At 33.9% G+C, this 13,911-nt stretch overlaps 1 long non-coding RNA gene across 1 annotated transcript in view; it reads right to left on the bottom strand.

The window, feature by feature from the left end:
* LOC126821220 (uncharacterized) overlaps positions 1-5,275 on the bottom strand; it is a 29,055-nt gene extending 23,780 nt beyond the window's left edge. The window contains exons 1-3 of the long non-coding RNA XR_007680361.2: positions 5,214-5,275; positions 4,619-4,710; positions 3,308-3,369 (exon numbers count right to left, since the gene is read on the bottom strand). This is a non-coding gene — a long non-coding RNA (uncharacterized LOC126821220). The remainder of the gene's footprint in view (positions 1-3,307; positions 3,370-4,618; positions 4,711-5,213) is intronic.
* Between the last annotated feature and the right edge of the window lie 8,636 nt (positions 5,276-13,911).

Genomic DNA, 13,911 nt, shown 5'->3' with positions numbered 1-13,911 from the left:
ACATTGCCATAAACCTCATCCTCTGTTATATTGTCTATCTGGCTGTAAACTGTAACTGACAAATGTTGACCTTCACACCCTACAACTACCCTTTAAGATAAACTAGAGACACAGATTGTGAGAATATCAGAAAAAACATGAGAAAGCTCACACCAGGGGTCGCTAAAACTGTTGCGTGGGGAATGACCAAAAGTCTTCAGAAAATCTCCTAGAATAAAAGTCAACAACACAAACAGATCAACAATATCACACATTCTTTAAACTGATGAACTTTATATATAGAATTGTGACATCTTAATTATCCAAATGATAATTCATAATGTTATCTTCAGAAACTACAAATACTCTTCTTTCAGATGAACTCTTTGAACAGTTTTTGAGTATCGGAAACAACTAAGTGTAGACAAACGGCTGCATTGAAAAAAGCTAAACTTGTCTCTAGAATTTCTCTCCGGAATAAGACCAAACAATCTAAACAGATCAACATTGTCACAACACTTCTTCTGTTTGATCACCTCTTGTAGTCTGTCAATTATATACAAATCAGACAAAGTGGATGGTCTCTATAATGCAATCTGGGCTGTAAAAATGACGTTTTATAACATCAATAAACTTATCTGGTATGTAACATGTTGTATGGTAGTATAGTTAGTAAATTAGTAGGTTACCAATAGTAACCTGCATACAAAATACAAAAACATTTACACCTGTTTCGTCTTGTCACGGGAATAGAAATCTACACTAAAAGTCAATGTATATCAGAATCAAATCAAACCTATTCTTTTAAGTGGAATGGGGTTTAATGTCTTAGAGATATTTACTTAGTCACTTTGAGAATAACACATGGTTATATTTTGTTCACTAGGATTTCGCATGAAATTTGAGGGAGGAGAATTTAGCCAAGTAGTGACATTTCCAATTACTCGAACAGCCAAGTGGTGACCTTTCCAACTGTCAAGATGGTCCACAAAGGAAATATTAAGCCTAAGTTAGTCATTTAACTATTAGATTTGACTTAAAGATGCATTATGTAAGATTTAGGTAAAGAGCTGACAATTATTGCTATAAGATTCAAAAAAGATAATTCAAAATTTATATATTGAAAATTTCATTCAAATTACTTTATCACTGTTTGATTTGACAAGATTTGGCAAATATTGTTTATTACCGTAGGAATGTTACTTGAGACTAAGTCTCACTTCTAAATTTTTAAATTAAATCATTAAATGGCGATCACATTTCAGTCGGTTTAAATCTCTGCTATCCAATGGTCTAGAGAGTTGATTATAGGCTTGTCATGTGAATAAATTTCTAAATAATAATTTATATAACATTTGAAGCCAAAATAAAAATCTGCAATGGGCAGATTTAGCTCTTGAATAGTGCATCTTTAAAAATATATGTAACTTCCTGTAAGTTGAGAGTAAGTGGTAATCAAAAGCAATGTGACCTATGGCAGGTATCTTAAAGTTAAAAATACATTAGTTAAGAAAGTAATAAAGAGTTTGCAATTCTTGCTATAATAATTCAAAAATAGACGATAAAAAAAGAAAATATTGAAAATTTCTTGGAAATTACTTTTTTCTGAACGTAGTTGTCACTGTTGGAAGTTTGGGCTAGAAAAAGGCATTAACTGTGTCTGCACTGTCTATGAGAATTGCCGATCGTTTGATTGACGATAACTCCATCCACATATTCTCGATTATCAAGTAACATTCTCAATGGCAATGATACCCTCTCTTGGGAGGTCTTTCATCACCAGTTTCCGGAACTAAGGTCACCAACTAACGGTAAACGTTAGCTTGGTCAGCCATTTATTGATTTAATTTTAAATGGACGACTGTTTAAATCCAAGCTGTATCGACCAAGTCATCCGAGGGTCAACAGAGTAGATTTTGGGCTTATGTAAATAAAAGTTTAATTAATAATTCTATAACATCTGAAGCCTAAATTTAGCTCTTGCATAATGTATGTTTAAATTATTGTTAAAAAATGACAATGTGATGGCATTTCATTGTAGAAATCAGCAGAAATTTATACTACAAGATTTGTTTTTTTACAACTCATTCCCTTATATACTTACAGTATTTAGCTGCAGATTGGCAGTAGTAGTTGTTTGCAACATATTTGTAAATTTATATACAAATGAAGACAACATATGAGGACTGCTGACCGATGCACGACACTAATGTTTTACATTGAATTACCCTTATTAATTATTGCGTTTTAATCAGAATTATTTATTTAGGTAAAAAACGATTACACATGCATCTTTCGTCCTTATTTAGTACATGTAATGTAGTCAACAAAGGGCCTTTTGGGTTTTTGAAGTGTAGGCGCTGAAAGAATTTTATGAATTTCCCAAATATTAGATTGATAATACTGAATTACGTCTTTTTGTAAATCTTTTTTTTTTCCATTTTTAGTGAAGCCTGTAACATAACAGGCCCGGGACTGTACAGCACAGTGGACACTTACGACTGGCCCCTGGATCTATTCACTTGATTTGTGCAATACCTATTTTCTGTCTTGTCCACAGGTTTATCTTGTGGATTTTTGATTGACGTGTAGTACGGTCCTCCTGCTATTACTATTAAAGCCAAAAGGCCTTGTGTATTGGCAAGAAAATTTGGCCATCTATTTGTAATACATTGTTAAAATAATAAAGTTTACAATATCTGACATTATACTACCATGATTCAATAACTGCAATTGAAATCTATTAAAATATTAAAATTGAAAAAGAAAACTGTTCATGAAATGCATAGGGTGTGTACTATCACGTTTTAGTCCTCATTGATAAGGATGACATCAATGCAACTTAATGAGCCCAAAGTATTAACATTTTTCCACCGACAAATTAAATTCTCAAACATTTTTTTTTATATATTAGAAAAATAAATACTTTTGAAGTATTTGTAGGTAAAAATTATTTCCTATTTAGTGTCGATAGGTATTAAAATGAAAAAAAGGACCATTCTGCCAGAACCAATAACATCTTATGTAAACAATGCAAGCGCCATTGAGGGGACAGAACTTGCCTTCGAAATTAGAAATTTATATTTGGTAGTATTGGGTATTTCGTAAGTTAGAAATTAATGGTTTTTGGCAATCGTGGGCATTCCATAAGTTATGCGTGAAGTTAAGTTTTTCATATAGTCAAAAATACTGATTAAGACAACACACCTGGTCCCTGTCAGGGTCTCGCTGTACATTTACAAATTAGGACAATTTATATAGAATTTCGCAATTAACACATTGCTGCAATAAAAAGTGGAGTGGGTTAGTTATTGATTTAAAAACTAACCTTGTTATTGCCAATCTATCATTTTCCAACCCAGGTTGCAAATACGTTGAGCCATCATACTCCTGAAGAGACACAAAAATATTAAAATTATGATGTTCTATCTACAACATCTTATTATTCCCACTTACATGTACTTGACCAGAATACTGAAATTTACATTTGGAAATGTTAGTATTTATTAGAGGATTAAAAGCAAACAGTGGGGGTAGCGTGCGTAACTAACGTACGAAAATTAAATGGTAGCTGGCTTTTTTTTCGCACATACACAGTGAATGGCCATTTTGCTCAGTAATTCAAATGATGCATATCAATTCCATACAGATCGGATGATAACTTTTGCCATAACAAAGTGAAACAATAAGGGCCATAACAAAGTGAAACAAGGGCCATAACAAAGTGAAACAAGGGCCATAACTCTAGACTTAATAAACGGATATTGCTGAAATTCAATAGGCTTCTTCATTTCACTAATTCAAACGATGCATATCAATTCCTTACAGATCGGATGATAACTTTTGGCATTAGAGCGTTCACACAGTTCAACAAAGTGAAACAAGGGCTATGACTCTAGAAGTTAAAAATGAAAATTATTGAAATTAAATAGGCTTCTTCATCTCACTAATATAAACAACATATATCAATTTTAAAACAATCAAGGTGTAGAGCGTAAAAATCGGGTGAGAATTGTGACCTATAAAACAATTATGGACGGACGGACAGGGGCGACAACAATATACGTCCATATGAAAATGTGGGCATATAAAAATTTACCTCTATAGAGGGATCACAAGCTTAAAACGCGATTTTTCATACGATCAAGGGCCATAATTCAGGAAGTTACGCTCCAATATGCGCGAATATCGAAAGGAACCAAGATCTTTGTGATATAAGCATAAATTTAAGGTTGCATCAAAATTGGAAAACCAGCGGCTGCCAGACAGGATACACCCACATTTTGCAAGAGATGGATAGAGAACAAGCTAAAAAGAAACAGGATTTTTTGTACAATCAGGGGTAATAATCCAGAAATTTATGTCTGAAATGCGCCAAATATCAAAAGGGGCGGAGATCTTTTGGATATAAAGATATATATATTTTAAGTTTCATCAGAATCGAATAAAAATTGTGACCTCTACCACAACCTTCGTATTGCATACTTTAACACAATTTGTGTACAAAGAGGGGCCATTTTGTCGGGCAGTTCATTTCAATTTTTTCGGGGGCAAAGGCCTAAAACGTCCACATGATATTTATGTGGGCGTATATTAGAAAAGGACTTTAAATATATACTCAAACACTAGAAAAGCTCACCTGTAACATATACTAGATTTTGCTTACTTCCAATCTCCATTACCATGGTCCTTAATTACCACCTTTTTTGTTGCATGAAATTATTCTCGAGACTAGAATGAAAAATTGGTTGAGTTTTACATGTTTAAAACAAAAAGATCAAACCCAACCAGTCACTTATTATACTGTCTGTTTACTATAAGAATTTAATGGGGCACATTTTGTTTCAAGCCATGAAACAGAGTCTTTTACTCTTCTTTCCCATTGGTGCATGGGGACAAGAACGCGGGTGTTTGATTTTTCAAAAACATATTTTCTGTCTGTTATCCGGGTTTTCACAATTTGTGATTTTCTTGTTCATCCGCTTATTTGGTGCTAAATAAGGTAATGTTTACTATCAAACATTGTTGATTTTTTCCTCTGTGAGCTACCGCCGACACTATATTTATGTTGTGCTGGTGGTTTTACTTCAAAGTCCATTATTATACAGAGTTTTTTTTTTAAATACGAACACAACTTTGAAAATAGTACAACAAAATAGAAAATTAAAAATTTAGAAAAATCACATAGTTGGCCACAACAATACATGATTAATCAAAAATCTATTCCTACTTACCTCAAGAGAACAAGCTCCCTTCTCTTCGTCAGCTAATTTGAAATTGAATTTGTGAGTTGCCCATGACACAACACAATAAATGTGTTTTTCACGTGATTTGGCCTCTCGGTTACCCAGACGCTACATATCTCTTTCACAGTGCGTCTGGATAAAAGAATCATGATAATACTAATTACTTCACAAAAAGTGATCTGTGATCTGTAATCTGTGGTTGGCTATAAAACAATGAATACTGTCGATGATAGTTTGGGGTTTGTGTCCTCACTTTATATCAATTAACACTAAACACTTTTTTTTGTAAACAATATTTTATTTCAAATGGATGAAAATGGATTGGGGAATTACAGGCATAGCCAATATCATCTCTAGCGTATACACAACTTACAATACAGGGAATATAAACCATAAATAAACTTTTCGATTGAAAGGTAATATTTTCCACTGAGGAACGACTAGTTCTGGCCATTTTTCTCGTCTCAAAACAGGATATATAGTTTTGCTAAAAATGGCATAAAACATTATATGAACAATGTAATGGGGTGTACGTGTCGGCATGATATGAGATTGTTAAAAGCGGGGTTTTCAATTATTATATTGTGTAGAATGTGCTTTGTGGGAAATTTTGCCCGGACAGCAATTGAATTCCAAATGTCAAGCGCTCTTTTACGTGCACGCCAACATGTACACAGGGCCTAGGGTTTTTTCGTCCAATCAATACCGGGCTCCGAACATGAAGGCCTGCACGTTAGGGATCCAGCTGATCGTTACCAACCTTGACTCCCCCGCTTGGTAAATTCTGAGTTCAGTCCTTATTTGGAGCGACTTGGGCTATAATTACACATTAACATACAGAAGTGGATATATACGCCTACTGAACATCAACATTTAGCAATTTAAAATAAGTAGGCCTACACAATATTTTATTTTCCAGGATCCAGAACAAATTTAAGATATTCGGAAGAATGAGAAGACCAAGAACAGCTTTTAACGCCATGAACAACTGTCCAAACTTCAACGCAAATTTGGGGAAAACAGAAAGGAGGTACCTGGTCAATTTCCCGGGGCTCAATACATGAGTCATGCACGTAACCTCTTTATAAAGAACGTGCGGGATTTAAGTTTCTTTAGACATTGTTGAGAGACTGGGAGATAAACGTCGTTCGGAGCTCATGGGGAACGTCGTAGCCTCCTCGACTGAGAGGCAGGGGTAGAGACAAAATGTATTTAAACCGTAGGTCTGAGTTGTAAAGGATGCTAAATTCAGACCGTGGATATTTTAATAACTCCTATTAATGTTTCTATAATAGATGTAGTTTTCCTGTATTTGTTATATAAACTTAGTAACAACATAAACAGTGTTTCAGACTTAATTGATCATTCGAAATAGAAAGTCCTAGACGATAGTGTCACCCTATAGTATCACGGGTAGTATCACAAAGTGGAAGTAATTCATAATTGGTCTATTTAACGACACCGTAGTGTCACATATACAGTAAATCGTATGCAAGAACCGATAGGAAAGCAAACATGGATAGAATAAACCAGCAAGCGACAGTTTTCAACAACCCTTCCGGATATATCTTATTTAAAGAATTTAGAGAAATCATTATATAAATTTGTTTGGGGCAGAAAAACTGAAAGATTGTCTAGAAAAACTATGGTTCAAAATTTTGAAAACGGTGGATGTAAAATGATTGAATTAATAGCATACTCAAAGTCGTTAAAAATTACATGGTTTAGAAGGTTTTAAAACATCAAAACACTGCCTGGGCAAAATTGTTACCAGATAAACAGTTATTGGTTGGGGATGATTATTTTTATAAACTATCAAAGCGTACAAAATTGTCTTTCTGGCAAGAGGTTTTTTAATTATCCCGCGCCGAACGAAGTTAGGGAGGGATATTGAAATGGGGTCCGTCCGTCCATCCGATTTCGTTTCCGGTGCATATCTCATAAACCGTTCAAGATATCTTTCTGAAACTTTGCACACATATCAACCTATTACATGGAAACAAATTTGACTTAGGTTTTGGTGCATAATTTTGTACAGACATCTGCCGATTACAGTAGCTGTGCCTTTTGCTATTTAGGAATTTCTGGGTTTTATATTTTTTGTGTTTCCGTGAAAACAAATTTGACTTAGTTTTTGGTGTACAATTTTGTTTCCGGAGCATATCTCATAAACCGTTCAAGATATCTTTCTGAAACTTTGCACACACATCAATCTATTACAGTAGTTGTGCCTTTTGCTATTTAGGAATTTCTGGAATTTATATTTTTTTGTGTTTCCATGGAAACAAATTTGACTTAGTTTTTGGTGTATAATTTTGTTTCCGGAGCATATCTCATAAACCGTTTAAGATATCTTTGTGCCTTTTGCTACTTAGGAATTTCTGGGATTGATATTTTGTGTGTTTTCATGGAAACAAATTTGACTTAGTTTTTGGTGTACAATTTTGTTTCCGGAGCATATCTCATAAATCGTTCAAGATATCTTCTTGGCACTTATTTTGAATTTCAAAGATTTGATAATTTTATGTGTTTCCATGGAAACAAATTTGACTGTTCAAGATACCTTTAAAATAATTTTACATTCATCAACCCATTATTTTATTTTCTGAAATCCAGCCTTCCGTCCTGATATTGTTTCAGGAGCATATTTTATTATCTGTTCAAGAAATCTTTTTGAAACTTTGTAAAAACATTAACCTATTATAGTATTTTATTTTCTGATGTATAAGTTTATTGTTTAACATACAGCAGCTGATTTCAAAGCACATATTTACATACGGTTTCTTTTCATAAACATCTAGGTGTGTATATCCAAGATGACCTTAAATGGAACTATCATATTGAATCTATAATTTAAAAAAAAGCGTCTTTGAAACTTAACCATTTACGTAGAGCTAAATTTCAACTTACACAATCCAGTTTAAATAAATTATATAAATGTTATATCTTACCAATTCTTGAGTTTGCCTGCGAAGTATGGGATAACTGTTCAAATTATGACGCAGAAAAACTTGAAAAATTGCAGCTTAGAGCTGCCCGCACGGTAACTGGTTGCACTATTTATGCATCTCGTGAATCGCTATATTTTGAAACTGCATGGACTAAATAACATGATCGCAGAAGGATAAGACGATTGTGCTTACTACATAAGCTTAATCACAAAACAGGACCGTCTTATCTTCAAGACATAATAAGTTATCATAGCAATAGTTATAATGTTAGAAACTGTAATGATCTAAGAGTACCACTCGTTCGTTAACTGTAACAAAGAACTCATTTTTTCCTAAAACCATTCAACAATTCAATAGTTTACGTCCGGGTTTAAAATCCACACTATCTTTATCTGAGTTTAAAACCAATATAAAGACTAAAGTCAAACCTCCAAAATTAAGAAACATTGGCAGCAGAAAATTATCCATTTACCATAATCGTATACGTAATACCTGTAGTGGTCTAAATTATGATCTTAATAAATCAAACATCGTTCAAAATCCATACTGTAAATGCGATAATAAAAGCATTGAAAATTCATTTCACTACTACTTCTTTGATTGCTCAAAATATGTTTTACAACGCCATCACTTACTTGATAAACTTGGCTTTATAGGCCATCTACCACGACCTGAGTTGCATAAAATTTATTTAGATGGTTCTAATCTATTTCCTAAATCTTTTAATATCCATATTTTTCTCACCGTACAAAATTACATTAAAGAAACGAAAAGATTCACATGTAATCTGTAGCTATTATTGTAATTCTCCAGTGGTTTATCACTGTTAATACTCATTGAGCATGTAACGAAATTGACTTATTTATTATCCTAAAGTAGCATGTATATATGTATATAACTATGTATTAAATTAAATTTCAGTGGCAATTGTAAATATTTTAGATTATACTGGGAGAAATTTCGTAAAGTGTACAATTTTTTCTGATCCCGTTTGTATTATACGCATATACTTATATGTATGTATTTGCAAATAAACTAATTAATTAAAAAAAAAAAAAAAAAAAAAAAAAAGCAGCTGATTGAGGTAGCCAAAGGTGGTTGTGCAAACCTTACAGGGAGTAGCGACCCTGCCTTGAAGAGCTAATGTGATCAGCGTATGAAATTCTGTGAAGTGATATTCCATGTGTCGGAATATGAGATTTGTCTAAAGATTTAGACTCTGGGCACAACTGATGGTGCAACCCCGACATGCTGAACTAAGGTGCTCAGAATATATATTCTTACTAGTCCGGTGTACAATTTTGTTTCCGGAGCATATCTCATAAACAATTCAAGATATCTTTTTGAAACTTTGTACAAACATCAACCTATTATAGTACATGTATTTGTTTTCTGGTGTTTAAGCTTATTGTTTAACATACAGCAGCTGATTGAGGTAGGCAAAGATTGCTGTGCAAACTTTATAGTGAATAGCGACCGTGCCTTGCCGAGCTACTGTGATCAGAGTATGAATCTTCTGGCTAGTCCCATTCATATTCCAAGAAGTTGTTTTTTCCTTATGCCTTCCGTGCAAGGGCGCGGGATGGTGATGACTAGCCATCTTGTTATATAATTATTGCGCTAATTAAGTTAAAACCAAAAGATAACGATATATAATATTCTACATCAGCCATTGTGGTACAATTCAAATATAAAAATAAACAATAAAACAATATATTTTGATGTTTGGCATCAGAAAGGGATAAAATATGTTTATGATCTTTTCGATAAAGGCGTTTTTATGACATACGACACGTTCAAATCTATTTTTAATTTCTCTCTACACTTTACAGACCTGTATGGATTAAAAAAATCACTTCTGGCTAAATGGAGCATTTACAAGCAAACCTTTGAATTTACTGTCGATACTAGGCTGAAATGGTTTCAATTTCGACTCAATAGTAGAATAATTGGCACAAATAAATTTTTAGCTAAAATTAATATTATTAAATCAGACATATGTACCTTTTGAATGTATTTAAAAAAGAATTATTATACTATTTTGAAAATAACAAATTATACTCGGTGACAAAGTTCAAGATAGATGGAAAAATTTTGAAGGTCCTTTCATCTGAGCTTTTCCCTGTTAACTGTCCTCATTTAGTAAGGTTTGTGATACCGGTATCCATGTAGTTTGTTAGGGGGTTTACTGTGTAGTATGATTCGTAGTATATATAATGTATAATGTATGAATGATGGAAAATAAATATATTTTTAAACAACCCCCCCCCCCCAAAAAACAACAACATTATTATGATATGATCATTTATAATAGAATTATGTTGATATTTATGGTAATTATAACATAATCTTGTTAACAATTATAATAGAATCTTAAATTGTTAACAATAATTGTGTTATTAAAATAGTATCATGTTAACAATTAGGTAAATAATAATAGAAACTTAATATGTATTTTAATTTAAATAGAACCATGTTAACATTTGTGATATTAAAATAAAATCATGATTTTTATGAAACCCCTCCCCCCCCCAAAAAAAAACCCCCCTCTTCCTTGAAGTGCCAAATTTGACAATGAACCCCTCCCACGTGTATGGCGCTATTGCGTGTCGCACATGCAGCTCAATGGTTCTGTTGGGGCGATAAGTTCTTCATCTGTGAACATACTCTTAAAGCATGTCTAGTGTCCATGACTATTTATCATATCACAACCTGCATAGGTATTTGCATTTCAATATCCCCTTCTTTTTTTGAAGAGTATATTATAGTACGGTATTATAAAAGTACAGATTCAACACATGTAGACCTTGTCACGAGCTATTTCTAGATCAGAATACCAGGAACTGTTACAAATGTCATTCTAAACATTTTAGACCGAAGAGAACAATGATGGAAATAATAATATGACAATATGGTTATAGTTTTTGTTTCAAAATATTTCTTCAATAGTAACTGCAGGAGGACTGATTATTTTATTGTCATCTTTATATTAAAAAGGATGGTAAATTTCAACAGGAGAACCAATTTAAGTAATTTCATACATTATATCGTATTCAAAAACACCATAGACTCAAAAATCCACGAACTGACATTATTAGTGGTCTGTAAATGCTAAAACCCACTAAAATCCCTCCAAAAATGAGTAGTCCAGTCACTTGCCCCAAATTGTTTTCCTTCTTATTCTTAGTAGTACCATTTCCCTAACGCTGCAATATACGTCCACATTCCTACTTTGATTGATATGGTACTTTTTAAAATGAAGAGAATGAAATATGAAATGGCTGTAATATGACAAGAGGCAAAGAAAGATAGGCGTTGGGTGTGACACTGGCCCAGGGGGTCGGGGCATGCACCACAATAAATAGTTGCTGTCTTGACGGTATAAGGTATAAATATGCAAAGTTCCAAGATGATACATTCAGAATTGCAGCTTGTAGACGATAAATACAAAAATTGGGCACGGATCTGCCCCTGGAGTTTGGATATAGAACAATATAAATAGGTACCAACCTGTTATTGAAATGATTGACATGCTCAATTTGAACAAAATCTGTTAATTATTGCAACCTGTAAAGTATTTGCCGATAAAAACTAACAAAAAAGTGGGTGTGTTACCACAACCGTGGGGGCTCGGGACATGCACCAAAATAAATAGTTGTTATCCTTACAGTATAAGAATAAATATGCCAAGTTACAAGATAATCCATATACAATTCCAGTCTGTAGACAAAAAACACAAAGATAGGTTGCCAGGCAACGAAACATACACCCACAGCAGCTATATCGTCCGGGCAGTCAACAGTTGTCGCATATTTTTACTTTTTTCGGTAATGAAACATTTATAATACATTAAAATCTGATTAAGAGTAACAACTCATTAAGTAATTATCAGAAAACCATTAGAATTTGTTTGGTTTTTATAAAGTTCTGCCCCATGCTAACGTTTAGTATACAAAACTTTTAACATCATGGATTTAGCTGTTCAAGTCATAAAGACTCATTGAGAATCAATATACTTGTTCGTCTCAAGACCTTAAACACTGTGTATAAATTTAAAGTCAATCGGACATTAACTTTAGCCCCTAGAGCGTCCACAAGATTTTTCAAAGTGATCAAGGGCCATAACTCTGGCGTATAAATGTGGGCGTATAAAAATTGGGCGTGGCTCTGCCCCTCGGGGTTGGACATGGACAAATATATGTAGGTACAACCTTATGCTGGAAAATTCCGAATTGGATCCAAATTTGTTAATAATTGCAACCTGTATATCATTTACAGACAAAATATCAACAAAAAGTGAGTGTGGCACCACCAAAAGAGCAGGGGGTGGGGGCGCAGGGGGTTTGGAGGAGGGGGTCGTGCATCAACATCAATAGTTGCCGTCGTTAGAGTATAAGGAATAAGTATACCAAGATAATCCATTCAGAATTATGGCTTTCGGGCGCTAAAGGCAAAAATTGGGCGTGGCTCTTCCCCTGGGGGTCGGGGCATTCATCAAAATCAATAGTTGACGCCCTTAGGCTATAAGGAATACATATGCCACGTACCAAGCTGATCCATTCAGAATTGCAGCCTGTAAGCGACAAACACAACGAATTGGGCATGGCTGTGCCTCTGCGAGCGAAGATATTAGCCTTTGAAGTTATGACAAGACGTGTGCAATAATTTCAACCACCGTACTGGTTGTTCAAAGCTATTAAACATACATTATGCAAGAGCTAAATCTGTCTATTGCAGGTCTTTCTTTAGTCCTGAAATGTTATCTAAATTATTAATTAGACATTAACTAAAGGAGCTAAATCGCTAAAATTTGGGATCTACAAATTGACACAAATGGGTCGCAACGTATATACTAATGTAATATGAATGTTAATAAACTGATTTACATTCAATCGTTTCCGTTTATACTCTAATTTCAAGGCATGTTCGACGAAATACGTCAGAAGTCTCAATCAAATGGCAATCTTTAGCGTTTAGTTATTCCAGTCTACACCGAAAGTATTTATTGCGCATGCTCTCCGGATAAGAATATGGGGTCACCGTTTGACATGACTTGTGGAATAATTATGTCTAACCTCGTTCTTCGTGTCGTTTGTTACAAATTGCGCTGAAACGCATTATGATTCATGTACCAATGTTTATTTTGTCTTAAATATTGGATACCAGAAGCCCATCTTTTCCCGGTAAGATCACACCACCAATGTTGATTAAAATTGACAACTAATTTGTGTTATCAATGTCGAAGGTTTTGGATGATATTGAGTTAGAGACTTAGCTACTATTTTGTTTATCGTACTGACTTTAGTAATGATAATCGAGGCTAGGCGGAAATTTCAATCGCTTAGTTCTCGGTTCATAGTGGATCAATTTGAATGAAATTTTCATCAAATTGCCTTTACATTATCTAGTTTTTAACTATTATGAAAGAACTGCCAACTCGTTATCGAATCTCCCATAATGTATCTTTAAATCTCGCTCTTCCATTTTTAGCTTAAATCAAAATATGGCTTAATATCGGAGAAATCCAATGCGATCGAGAGTTGAATATGGCCTGGATAAGTTAATTATTGACTAATTAATAATTTAGAAATCTGAGTCTTGGTGTTAGTCTGGTATTATTAAATGAATAGACCTACTGAGTAACTTTCGTACTGTAACTTAGTTAGGTCTACGTCACCACAGTCAGTAGGCATACTGGTATAACGAGTCATAGCCCAGGCGAGTCGTTGCCTGTT

This window comes from Patella vulgata, chromosome 5, assembly GCF_932274485.2.
Source record: "Patella vulgata chromosome 5, xgPatVulg1.2, whole genome shotgun sequence".
In the NCBI taxonomy this organism is placed as follows: Eukaryota; Metazoa; Mollusca; class Gastropoda; family Patellidae; genus Patella; species Patella vulgata.
The sequence above is the reverse complement of the archived record's forward strand: the minus strand, read 5'-3'. Positions and strand labels throughout refer to the sequence as shown.